General features: G+C 49.1%; 1 pseudogene; it reads left to right on the top strand.

Moving 5' to 3' along the window:
- Window positions 1–7063: 7063 nt before the first annotated feature.
- LOC119448393 (uncharacterized) lies at window positions 7064–12987 on the top strand (annotated as a pseudogene).
- Window positions 12988–13396: the final 409 nt, after the last annotated feature.

The following is a 13396-nucleotide window of genomic DNA, read 5'->3' on the forward strand; positions in this document are numbered from 1 at the left end:
TCTTAGTATTCAGGAACTGCGCCACCGTGGATGCTATTGTGACAGAGTGTCGGCGATTCGAACAAGCTAAATCCCGCCGTATCGCGCAGCAATTCACCAGGTTCCCCAATACTGCCGCATCGTCATCATGTGAGGAACCACTACCTACGTCACAATCGCCGGTTTCGAACACTTTGACACGGATCGTTCGACGGGAACTAGAAGCAATGTCACCAGCCCCTCTCGTGCCCGATGTCTCGACTGCCAACCAGCCTATAGTTTCATTGATTCAAGCCGTGGTTCGACAGGAGGTCGCAAATTTGGGACTCTCCTCTGTGTGCGCTGTTCGCGTGCCACCAGTCGCACAAGTCACACCACCAGTTCCACCAGTCGCGCCGCGGAACCAGCCCTTTTACTCGCGATACCGCAATCCCGCTGAGTGGAGGACGTCAGATGGTAGCCCAATATGTTTCGCGTGCTCTCGAGTTGGGCATATTGCGCGACACTGCTGGAGCGGTCAGACGTCACCGACTGGCTGGAGCACCCGGAACCCTCGTCCTGAAGGCTACTCCCGTACAACATCGTCGCGCTCTCCACCGACTGACACGCCCGACGTCGACACTCGCACCAACGTGTACAGCAGGTCATCATCGCCGCGCGATCGCCGATCTCGCTCACCGCAAGCCCGCCGATTCCCTTCGCCGAAAGCCCGCCGTTTCCCGTCGCCTGCCAACTCTGGACGCTACGCATCGGAAAACTAACGAGTGCAATTATAACGCCGCCTCCTCTTCTGTCGTGGCGGCATACAGCAAATTGTTCAAAATCGTTTATTTGATATAATTTAACATTGATGCCATCTACATTCACTTCAGTCAGAATAATCACATCTAATACATTTTTGTATGGCTCTAAATAAAGCTCTAATAGATCCCAATTCTCATGTATGCTTCTGATGTTAATATGAATCTGGTCAAGGTATGCAGCTTTTTTTTCCTCGCAGATGTATATCTGCCGATAAGTGACCCAGTATTGAATTGAGCTAGATTCTACTTCCATGTCTATGTCATTTTTGGCTATACTCGCTTCATTTTCAATTCTGATAACACCGGCTCCTTCTTGTTTTCGTGCAAATACTTTCCCGTTCTTCACCCACACCAACTTATATACTTTTTCTTTCGCGGAATTCTTTGCCATTCACAACAACTTCTTCACATATGACGTCGGGCTTTCATTTATGAATATTTTATTCGACTTTAGCTGAAGCCTTTTGGCTAGCCACGTATCTCTGATTGATCTACTGGAGAATCGGACCAGTATAGGCGGAGTTGCCCCTGCCCGGACTCTAATTCTGTGAATAGCCTCTAGCTGTCCATCCATCGGCTTAGTCAGACCAAATTTGTCAGCAAAATTGTTCAATACATCTCTAAGGTTTTCATTGTTTGACTGGGGTATTCCGTGGATTTCAATGTTACTTCTCCGGGAGTATTCTTCCAAACATTCAATCGTTAGCTTCATCTGTGCGACCTCATCTGCTAGACTTTCTGATTTAGTACCTAAGTTCATGGTTGTTGTCTGCAGAATTTTGATATCTTCCTTTTGTGCTTCAATCGCCTTCAACAGCGAGTCATATTGTGAAGACATGTTCAAGTGAGCTCTCCATTCCTACATTTTTTTTGTGTTGTTTCTCCAATTTAAACAGTGTGTCATTATGTTTCAGCATTTGCGTTTCGGTGGTTCTTTCCAATTTTCCTAGGCGTTCTAACACATTGCTGAGCTTCGACGACAGTGATTCAATTGAAGCCATGACGTCATTCAGTGAAGGCTCTTTCGTCGCTCCCTTATCATTATCGTTCTTTTGCTGGTCATGCGGCGTCTTGCGAGTCCGAGTGTCGGCCGTTTTGCAAGTCTGACACGTCCACAATTCTACGTCAGCATTGCTCATACTTTTGTAGGCAGTTTTAGTTACTCCTGCGCATTTGCCAATATGGTAGTTATTGCGGTATAGACCACATGTAATTCCATCGGAGGAAAGAGCCTTCATGCACACAAGACAATCAGAGTTGTTTTCCATTTCACTCGTGTCAGCAAAATCAAACAACGAACCAAAGTGCAAACAAAGCAAAAGTGCAGTCCAGCAGCGCCCCTTTGATTAAAAAAAGCGCCCTTTGATTAATTTCACAATATAAATATCTAGGTCTACTGATCACTCAGGATTTATCTTGGTCGCATCACATCGAACTCATGTTCAACCGTGCGTTTAGAAGGTTAGGCTACTTGCAACGAACATTAAGTTCAGCCCCACTTAGCACTAGACTCCTCACTTGTGGCATGCGACGATGGCAGAAGCGCTTGACATGGCCAGAGAAACCGCAAGCAAAACATACGGGTCTGTTGTAGCGCCTGCGCCAAAGGTTCAGAACTTGGCTTCGAGGCGGAAGAGAAGGCGACGTGGGAGTTGGCACTGGTTGAGGTCGCACTGTCGTAGGAAACGTGAATGTCGCCGGCGCAGGTCGCGGTGTGACTGCGGCATAGGTCAGAGGTGCAGCCACGGGAGGACAGGGTTAAGCCAAAGATAGCGATTGCTATGGTGTTGGGCTGCTGAGCACGAGGTCGCGGGATCGCATCCCGGCTACGGCGGCCGCATTTGGTTGGGGGCGAAATGCGAAAACACCCGTGTGCTTAGATTTAGGTGCACGTTAAAGAACCCCAGGTGGTCAAAATTTCCGGAGTCCCCCACTACGGCGTGCCTCATAATCAGATCGTGATTATGGCACGTAAAACCCCATAATTTTTTTTCAAAGGTAGCGATTCGGCGAGTTCTTGGCGAATGGCTCTCCTGATGGGAGCAGCCAGAGATGTGTCATGCTCTAGAGGTCGATCGCTGAGAGGCAGCATAGACAGTTGGCACGCCACCTCCTCACGAATAAAATCTTTAATCTGAACGTAGAGTGCGGACTCGGGCGTGGAGTTGGAGAAAAGCGTGTGGTCCCGCTGCCGCTGGCATGGAAATGATGACAACGGCGGAAGCTGCAGGCTGATTGTCGGTAGCCTCGAGCATGGTAGCGGCTGAAGCAGTCGGCAAAGCTCGGCTGTGAAGTTCCAGGGGGAGGTCGGGGATTGCAGCACTTCCACCAAATGTAGTATGACGATTTATTAGACAATGACGTCTCACGCAATCGAGGTATACAGTCCACGAACGGTGATGGCGCGCACAGCGACAGACGCAAGAGCGCTTCTTCATCCGCTTCTTCACTACACTAAGAACATTTTTCTTCGCATTGTTCAACCTGTGTCCACGAACGTCATATCTAAATTTGTATATGTAGGTGCCATTTGTTTTTGTACATAGTTTAGCCTTGTTAACTCCCATTAGTTGAATGTACCCGTTTTGTTTGTAAACCACTGCTATAATGCCGCAATGACCCTGATGGTATGCTAATAAATAAATAAATAAATAAATAAATAAATAAATAAATAAATAAATAAATAAATAAATAAATAATTTGTTGTAGCAATCGAGTTGTTGGTGAACATGTAACTTTTTACCTCCATTTTTTCCAGAACAACCCCAGCACGGATCTCCCCTTATTCGCGATCTCTTCTGCGTCAGGGTATGCGAAATGTACTGCCTTCATCCTTTGAGTCGGTCTTGCTTACCGATCATTTTTTGACAGGTAACTAAAAATAATTGTCGTGACAAATGATTTGCGTTTGTAGTATTGTAGCATGAAGAGCAAAATAACATGACTTTTCCTTTTCAGTAAATGTAAGGAGCGTTATTATGTACCAATGTGGCCTATAAAATACGGAGTTTGTAAGTTTTTACTGTAGATACAACATAGTTATTTGTGCATTGTATTTTGGATGGTTTCTCTTGCTGAGCAAAAGTTGATAATAAAATGCGAATTAAAGCATATCTTTCTGTCTGTTAATGTCCTCCAATATAGCCGAGCGCTATGGCATGATGGCTCGAGTATCTTGAACGGAACGGGGTAAATCTCTATATAACAAAGATACAGCTACTGGTGCCTAATTATTACGTTACCGACCACACACACACACAAAAAGAAGTTGCCATTGCAAGAAGAAAGCGGTTGAAAAAGACAGCTCTTAGAACAAAACAATCTACAACAGCAAACACAACTCATGCTCGTTTCCTCTTGCGTCTGCGAAAAATATTGCGCTCTCGTAGAACGCATAGTAGTCAGAAGCGGGATGGCGTGTCGCCCTTGAGCTTCAGCAAGACTGTTGCCATGACAGCAACTTTAATATTTTGTTTCCTCAGAAGCATGGCCTAGCAGGTACCAGAGGAGAAACCGGCGCTCATGAAGCGATGACCGTTGACCTGGTGGTATGCCTACTGACATAGCCGTGATAAAATGTGTTTACACCGGCACTGAGGAACGTCACCTCGAGGTTGTAACGTAGCGATGTATAGGCATGCCGATCAGCAATAATTTCTTACGTGGATGGATAAGAAATAAATGTTGTTCTCTTACCTCGGCAATGCTCGATATCTGGGGCCGCAAGGAGGCATCTCCTCGGGTGGTCTTCGTGCACTCACTGCCGAGAGAGTAGTTCCCGGGAGTGCCAACAAATTTATCCGGGTATTTGGGAATGTACCACCGGCCACCCATACCGAGGGACACGGCGAACGCTTTTGGAGTTGTCGACTGTTTCTTTAGGGTCGCCAGGGCCGATAAAACTCTGTCCTGGGAGTAGGCAAGGTGCGTAATAAAAGTTTGTCACAAGTTTGCAGTTTTGAGAACTTTGGCTTCTAGCAAAGCAACATTTTTTTGGCGTCCGCTGGCTGATGGTTTGATTCCGGCGTGAAATGCAGTATCCACATTTCGTCGCTAGTAACAGTGCAGTCCAGAAAACTTTCACCCTCGCCGGCAGATCGTTGCAGATGATTTAGTGAAGCAATCATTTGCTTGCTTTTCATCATGTCATCCAACTGCTTAGGCACCTACCGACACGAAACCTTCCAGCACCCTAACGACCCGTGAACGATGTTGTAAACACTCCCATACCGAATGCCAAGCTCGTGGGAAATGTCGTTGATGTGCACACGCTGATCCGCTTTCACCATTGCATCAACGCGGGAAATGTCAGTCAGCGACGCACACGGCCTCCTCGAACACTCACTGTTACACTAGCCTTCACGGCCTTTTAGGGGCGAAGCTCCTTAGGGTGTGGGTCTGTCCCTCCTCTGTAGTATGTAGTAGTAGTAGTAGTAGTCGTAGTAGGTAGCCACGTCTACTTTTATGAAAAAAATTCCTAAAGTTGTGTCCGTAGCGCGGAATCGAACCAGGGACCCCTCGCTTCCGAACGCGCGGCGCTAACCACTACGCCACGAAGCGCACCTGAACACACGCACCACGATGACAATAAATACCCAACATTAACGAAAGACTGCGCGTTTCTAACGCGTGTGTGCTAGCGCGTTACGGCCCGTGTAAGAAGCTGGTGTAAGACGCTGTGGCCTCTCCGCCTTACCCCCGTATTCATAAACGCTCCTAGACTTGAACTTGACTTGCCAACACCTTGGGCAGCGCGTTCGAAACGCGTTGAAGGCGGTGGCAAGTCAAGTTGAAGTCGAGGAGCGTTTATGAATACGGGGGTTATACTCTCTCAGCAGTCATATGATGGCGTCGGCAAACGCGGTGCACTTTCGGCATGTGTAAACGGCTGCGTAAGACGCTGTGGCCTCTCCCCCTTACTAGGGAGTACTGCACGTTTCTCACGCGTTTGTGCTAGCGTCCCCTAAAGCGGGAGATGGTGCAATTATAATGAAGGGCGCTGTTATAAAATAGGAATGACGTCACATATGGCGCGTGTCATTGGTGGAAGTCAATCGTTCGATTTAGTGCGGCGAGACTGGGCGAATTACACGGAAGATTCACGGTTTACCGATGATTCCCTCCGGAGCTTCGCCCACTCATCATCATTCACCCCGTGGATATGCGGTGTTTTTTTAGAACTCACAACACAACCGCTTCACACTTTGCAAAGCGACACATTTGCCCCTACGTGGGCTGCACTTCCCGGTGGATTTTGATTGGCGTTCGTCCCTTGCTCCATAGAAAACGACCCATAGTTCGTTGCTCGTGCGCCGTGGACGTGTGAAGCACAACTGCCATCTTCAACAACTCACAGCAGTGCTGTGCCGCGGAGCTACCGGCATATAAGGCTGGCCCGGTCCAAGAAAGGTCCACCGCTGGGAATGGATATGCTGTCTTCGCATATACATCCGTAATTTCACGAACAAAATTGGGCCAAGAACGTTCTGATTCGCCCTCGTACATTCGCGAATATTCCCGAGCGCCATCGACAAATGTGGAATTTTGCAGGATACATGCCTAAGTAGCTGACAGACATGGCCGGAATATTCGATGACCAACGACTGATCTCACTGCTATCGTTCGGATGCGAGTGTATCTTGTCTTTATGAGCACGATCTCCTCAATAAACAGTGATCGCTACCACCGAGTTTTTGCGCTGTTTGGTTCAGCGCCATCAGTACATGTCATTATGATCTGCTTCTGATTGGCTGAAGCCCGTTCTTACGTCTCGCTTGTCCACTGCTCCAATCTTGTAGTTGCCGCTATTAAGACACACGCTTTAGTGGGATATGCTCAGAAGATGCTGAAGTCCTCGCGTCATCAGGCGTGTTTTATGGAATGAAATAATTGTGCAGATTTCACGCAGTGTGGCGAATCGATGTTATGCGAAGCGCTTTGTAGGTACCTGGCAATTTAGAATGCATTAGGGTACGGTAGAGTGATAACAGGCGTTTATGCAAATTGAGTAGCTGTGTGTGCCACGCGAGCGTACCTTTGTGTGAGCCCAGAGACAAGACGACGACCACGTTGACGACGATTATATGGCGGCAATGGCATGATTTCTACTACGGCCCTTCGGCACGCATTTATACGTGGCAATTGTTGGGTTCTGCTTAGGTGCTCAACGGGGCTTAGCGAGCGAAGCACGGGTTGTAACGTGATCTGCAACTAAGTGTTATGCAAACGTACGCAGTGCTCACGGTTGAAAAGCAACACAGCGAGCGCGTGGCCGCCGGTACATGGAGCGCCTCCCGTGGCCGCCCGTGGAAGCAAGGTGTTGCATTGTGGTATACGGAGAGGGTGAGGGAGTTTTGAGCGTAGGCTTACTGCTTCCGGTTGCCAATGAGGGGGACTGTTGTTCCCCGCAGCGTCAGCGAGGCGCGGCAAGCATGGTGCACTTAAGGCTCCTCTATTATTCAAAGGTAGCCAGAACTACACGCGCGTCCTCTGGAGTGGTCCAAGGAGCAGCGCTAGCAGACGACGCGCCGCTCTCTCCCGTGCATTCCACGGACGCTTGAAACCGCACTCAGTGAGCACTTGAACCAGCTAATTATTAACATTTGTGGCATAAGCTGCTCAGGAAACTTCAAACTACAGTGACAATACCTTGAACAAGCCCGCAGCACGTTAAACGTTAAAATAAAACGCGTGCGTTTCCGAAGCACGCGTTTGTAGTTTTCCACAGCGGCGGTCGTAGAGAGCATTTTTTTTCTTCATTGCGTGTTTTGAAATTCAGCGTAACTGAATTTGACTGCAACATTCATTACCGTCATTGCGCTCCATGGGCGCTGTATAGTACGCAGTGCATAATACGCGATATTATCAGTTTCATAGCGTTTGTCTGTGTTCGGCATTATTCCTACGGTTACACGGTCTTTTTAACCTAAGGTTATTTTGTTTATACAATATTATTATAGCTTTACTTAAGAGAAAGAGTTGCGGTAAATCTGTGGAACATCAGCGACCAGAGTAATTTCCAAGAACTAGGAAATATAGTGTGCCTATTAGTGTCTATGAGACGCCAATTTTAATTTTCATCTGTTTTTCAAGGAATGCATTGATTCCAAACTCTTCCTCTTTTAGTGCCCCCACTGCCTCCATCCCGCTTGTACCTTCGCAAGCCCCGCAGATATAAAGGTATGTTTGGAATGTTAACCAATGCACTTACAAATTAATTTGTGGTATTTCTACACCTATAGTCTCTAAAACCAGACAATAGCCAGAAAAGGTGACAAATCGCAAAGAACTTCGCAGTTTTGTTGGTTAGTGTTCGTACTTTTGGTGTTTCATTCGCAACTTCGCGTCTATAATAAGCACTCTGACTCAGCTTCTGGGTAGCTCCGGCGACCTGTCGTAATGGTCTCCAGCTTGCGACGAAGCCTTCACTACTTTACGACGTCTTCTCACCTCGCCTCCTATTCTGCGTCACTTCGATCCTGCAGCTCCGACGGAGGTACACACAGACGCCAGCGGAATAGGTCTCGGCGCTATCTTAGCACAACGAAAACCCGGTCATCCTGAAAACGTTGTTGCTTATGCCAGCCGAACATTCACCAAAGCGGAGACCAAGTATAGCGTAAATTAAAAACAATGCTTGGCCATCGCATGGGCCCTTAGCAAGTACCTCCCTTATTTTTTGGCCGCCCATTTGACGTCGTCACGGATCATCACGCCCTTTGCTGGCTATCAAATTTGAAAGAACCATCTGGCCGCCTTGCCAGATGGTCTCTTCAACCTCAAGAGTTCGACATCAACGTGGGCTACCACTCTGGCTGCAAGCATTCGGATGCTGATGCTCTGTCGCGGTCTCCTCTGCTTGCCGACCTCAGTTGACTGTCAGCACTAACACCCATCGTCTCGCCTCTCAACGTCGACACAATTACTTCAGAGCAGCACCACGACCCCTGTTGTAAAGTGACGTCAGTCACAATCAAACTGCCTCGCAAGCGCTGGCGGCGCGTGCGGTTTCTTCTACTATCGTTTCTCTTGCCCTCCCTTCCCCCTTTCATTTTCGTATATATACGTTCCCTGGCGGAAGCAATAAACATTCATGTTCCAACCTTCCAACTGAGTGCTGTCGTATTCGGCATACACGGCACGTGTGCCGCAACTACGCAACAGTGGCGACGAGGCCAGGTAAAACCCTCGAAGTGAAGGATGAAGTAAGCCAGGCAGTCAAGTTGGAAACAAGGGAAACAGCGGCCGCGAGTATACCGACCATGGCTCATCACCAGCTGCCAGAGTACGACGACCAGTGTGACTGGAAGGCCTACATCACGAAGGCAGAAGCTTATTTCGAGGCAACTGGCGTCAGTGACTCGGGAAAGAATGGTAGCTGCATTAAGTACGCGCACCGTGCAAGTGCTCGCAGGACAGGTTGCACCGAGGAAGCCTAACTCGCTGACGTACGAGGAAGCAGTCAAAGTTTTGGATGACTACTTCGACCCCAAGCGTCATGAGATAACGGAGAGCTTCCGGTTCTTCAATCGCTGCCAGTTGTTGGAAGGTGAGCCCATTCAACAGTTCATCGTTGAAATTCGCCGAATTGCGGATGGCTGTAATTTCGGTGACATGTTAGATCGGATGCTTCGCGACAGGATCGTTTGTGGAGGCAGGTCAAACGCTTTGCTGAAGCAGCTACTAGCGAAAACGGAGTTAACGTTGAGGGAGGCCGAAGCAATTGCCATATCGGCAGAAGCAGCTGAAAAGGATACAAAGCAGATGTCTGCCGACCTTGTTCCCTTGCTCAAAGTTCATGCAGGCCAAGCGCATGATGATGAGTCGGTGTTAGAATGTGGGCGTTGCGGAAGCAAGAAACACAACAGGAACGCTTGCGGCTGGGCGAAAGCTAGGTGTTACCGCTGCGGTGGATACGGCCATCTGGCCAAGATGTGCCAAAGCGACTTGCGAAAAGGGCGCTTAAAGGCACGTTCACAATGCAGACAAGGAGAAGCTTTCGCAGTAACAGCGGATGTCAAAGGGGAAAATGTAGACGATGACGATGCGCACATTTGGACTTTAACCGCGCCATCGAAAGGTCAGCTGTCACCTCCTATTCGTCGTACTTTCACATGGTGTGGCATTGACGTACCCATGATTGTGGACACCGGTTCACCCGTCTGTGTCGTGTCCAGAGAGCTGTTTGAGAAAAACCGTGAACAGTGGCCGCCATTAACACCCGCATGCATCAAATTGTCCTGTTATCTTGGAGAGCTGCCAGTATTGGGGAAATTGAGTATGCCGGTGTTCTACAACGACAAGGAGGTCAAGAGTTCTTTGATAGTCCTGAACTGTTCAGGTCCGAGCCTCTGCGGACGAGATTTGATTGCCAAGTTCAGCGATGCAGGATCCTCGGTACTCAACGTATCAGTGCAACAAGGTCCTGGTCCAGAAAGCAGCCGTGCCCCAGCCATGGATGCTGTCCTGTCAGAGTTCCAAGACGTCTTCAGCACCGAGCTGGGTCTAATCGACGGGCACCCTGTTCATTTGAAGCTCAAGGAAGGAGCCACGCCGAAGTTTTGTAAGGCCCGTTCCCTTCCGTTTGCTATACGCGACAAAGTTTCAAAAGAAATTGATAGGCTCGTAAAGCTTGGAATACTGTCACCTGTAACGCACGCCGAGTGGGCTACCCCCATTGTGCCTGTCATGAAGAAAGACGGCACGGTTAGAATCTGTGTCGATTTCAAGGTAACATTGAATCCTGTCTGTGAACTGGAGCAGTACCCATTGCCAGTCATTGATGACATTTTCGCATGCCTGAACGGGGGGGGACTACTTCAGTACGCTGGATTTACGAGACGCCTATAACCAGGTTCCCCTCGACGAGGACACAAGGAAGTTGTGCGTAATTACTACACACCGTGGTTTCTTCTGTTACAACCGACTGCCGTTCGGCATAGCTTCTGCGCCTGCTATTTTCCAGCGGAAGATAGAAACAGTTCTGCAGGGTTTGACAGGTGTTCAAGCTTACCTCGACGACATTTTGGTATCGGAAAAGCATGTCAGCGCCGGCAAGTTACGAGAAGTACTGCAGCGTTTTCGTGAGCACGGAGTGAAGCTCAGACTTGAGAAATGTAGCTTTCGTCAAGAGGCAGTGACGTATCTGGGTCATAAAATCGATCGTGAAGGTCTGCATCCAATCGAGAAGCATGTTGAAGCAATCGCGCAAGCCCCCAACCCCCAAAATGTTCAGCAGCTGCGGTCGTTTCTGGGCATGATTACGTTTTATTCGAAGTTCGTGCCTAACATGTCTTCCTTACTTGCACCGCTGTACAAGTTATTGGAGAACAACACGCGTTGGTTCTGGGGACATGCGCAAGAAACAGCATTTAGTGATGCAAAACAATGCCTTCGGGAAGCGGCAGTGCTGGCTCACTATGATCCCGAGAAACCCCTCAAGCTAGAGTGTGACGCCTCACAGGACGGAATAGGTGCCGTGCTTTTCCATACATTCGGAAAGACCAATAACCCCGTCGGTTTCTGTTCTAGAACGTTAACCAGGGCTGAGAAGAACTACTCTCAGCTTGAGAGAGAAGCCCTTGCTCTTGTATTTGTAGTGTCCAAATTCCGTGATTACCTCATAGGCCGAGAATTCTTGTTGGTCACCGACCACCAGCCGCTCCTGGGCCTGCTGAAGGCGGACCGACCAACTCCTGCATTGGCAGCCGCTAGAATACAGCGCTGGGCACTGTACCTGAGCGGATTCCGCTATCAGCTTCAATACTGTCCTGGTAAGCAACTCCTCAACGCTGACGCTCTTAGTAGACTGCCGCAACGTACATCTGAGCCGAAACTACCAGAAGGAGATCCACCAGACTATCTGCTAGCCTTGGCTGGGTTCGACGAGGGAACTGTGTCGGTTGAGGAGCTAAGGCAGCTGACTGCAGATGACCCTTCTCTGAGTCAAGTTATGCGATTCACTAAGAACGGTTGGCCCTCCTGCGCAAAAAGCCTGAACACGAATGTCGCAGCATTTTTTGACAAGAAATTGGAGCTGTCTTTGGCTCACGGGTTGTTGTACTGGGGCCGTCGAGTAGTTGTTCCGACGGAGGCGCGACGTCGCGTCTTATACCTTTTGCATGAGACGTACCAAGGATCGTCCGCTATGAAGGCGGTCGCCAGATCGTCATTCTGGTGGCCAGGTTTAGATCACGACATAGAAAGAGTGGCAGCATCATGTCAGAACTGTGTTCAAAACCTGCCCATGCCGGCTACAGCAACGCCAAAGAGCTGGCCCGTTACTGATGAAAAATGGGCAAGGGTTCATATCGATTTTGCTGGTCCTATTTCAGGAAAAATGATACTCGTTATCGTGAATGCATACAACAAGTGGATTGAAGCTGTGCCACTCCGACAAGCCAACGCTTCCTGCACTATCAACTGCCTGCGCGGTATCTTCTGCAGATTTGGCGTGCCGCGAACCATCGTCTCGGATAATGGAGCGCAGTTTACCGGTGACGAGTTCGCTACTTTTGTCAAGAAGAACAACATAACGCATCTGCGCACAGCCGTATATCACCCCCAGTCAAACGGTCTAGCAGAAAGGGCAGTCAGAACAATTAAGGACGGCCTCAAGAAGATTGGTGAGGGGCGGTTGGATGATAAGCTGAACAGGCTGCTTTTCAACTACAGGAAGACACCTAACCACTCAGGAAAATCACCGTCAGAGCTGCTCTTCGGATATCAAATTCGATCCCGGTTAGATACATGTTTTCCTCCTGTACACGCAGGGCCAGCCAACGAACCAGACGATTGGCAACTGTCATCACCTGAAGCTGACGTGTACGCCCGCAACTTGGGAACGGGAGAGAAATGGACGCCAGGAATTGTACAGTCCAAAATAGGTTCTCGGATGGTTGCCATACGAACGCCGGCCGGATCAGTACGACGACATGTTGACCAGGTGCGGAAGCGGGAAAATTCGCCGCCACCGCTTAGTACAGATCAAGAAGCGGTAAATCAAGCATCAAGAACAGGTACTCCTAGTGACTACCCACAATCGCCGAGACCGTCAGCTGAACAAGGGGGCATACCCGAACCAGAGCATGAAATCCAACCGGAACTCGCAGCGAGCAACGCTGCCACGGAAGAACCCGACAAACCACCCCAAGCTTTGCGGCGCTCTACACGTCAAAGAAAACCAGTACAGCGACTCCAGTATTAAGGGAAGAGAGATGTTGTAAAGTGACGTCAGTCACAATCAAACTGCCTCGGAAGCGCTGGCGGCTTGTGCGGTTTCTTCTACTATCGTTTCTCTTGCCCTCCCTTCCCCCTTTCATTTTCGTATATATACGTTCCCTGGCAAAAGCAATAAATATTCATGTTCCAACCTTCCAACTGAGTGCTGTCGTATTCGGCATACACGGCACGTGTGCCGCAACTATGCAACAGCCGCCTTCCTCGAACTGCTTTCCGACACGCTGACGATGCCAACCTCTCGTGCACTCCGCCGCCAAGCCATTCACTTCGTCATTCGCGACCACATTCTGCACCGACGCAACTACGTATCCGACAGCCGCAAATGGCTACTTGTCATACCGCCCAGCCCACGGTCCACTAAGTGGGCATACTTT

The sequence above is a fragment of the Dermacentor silvarum genome, chromosome 4, assembly GCF_013339745.2.
Source record: "Dermacentor silvarum isolate Dsil-2018 chromosome 4, BIME_Dsil_1.4, whole genome shotgun sequence".
Classification (NCBI taxonomy): Eukaryota; Metazoa; Arthropoda; class Arachnida; order Ixodida; family Ixodidae; genus Dermacentor; species Dermacentor silvarum.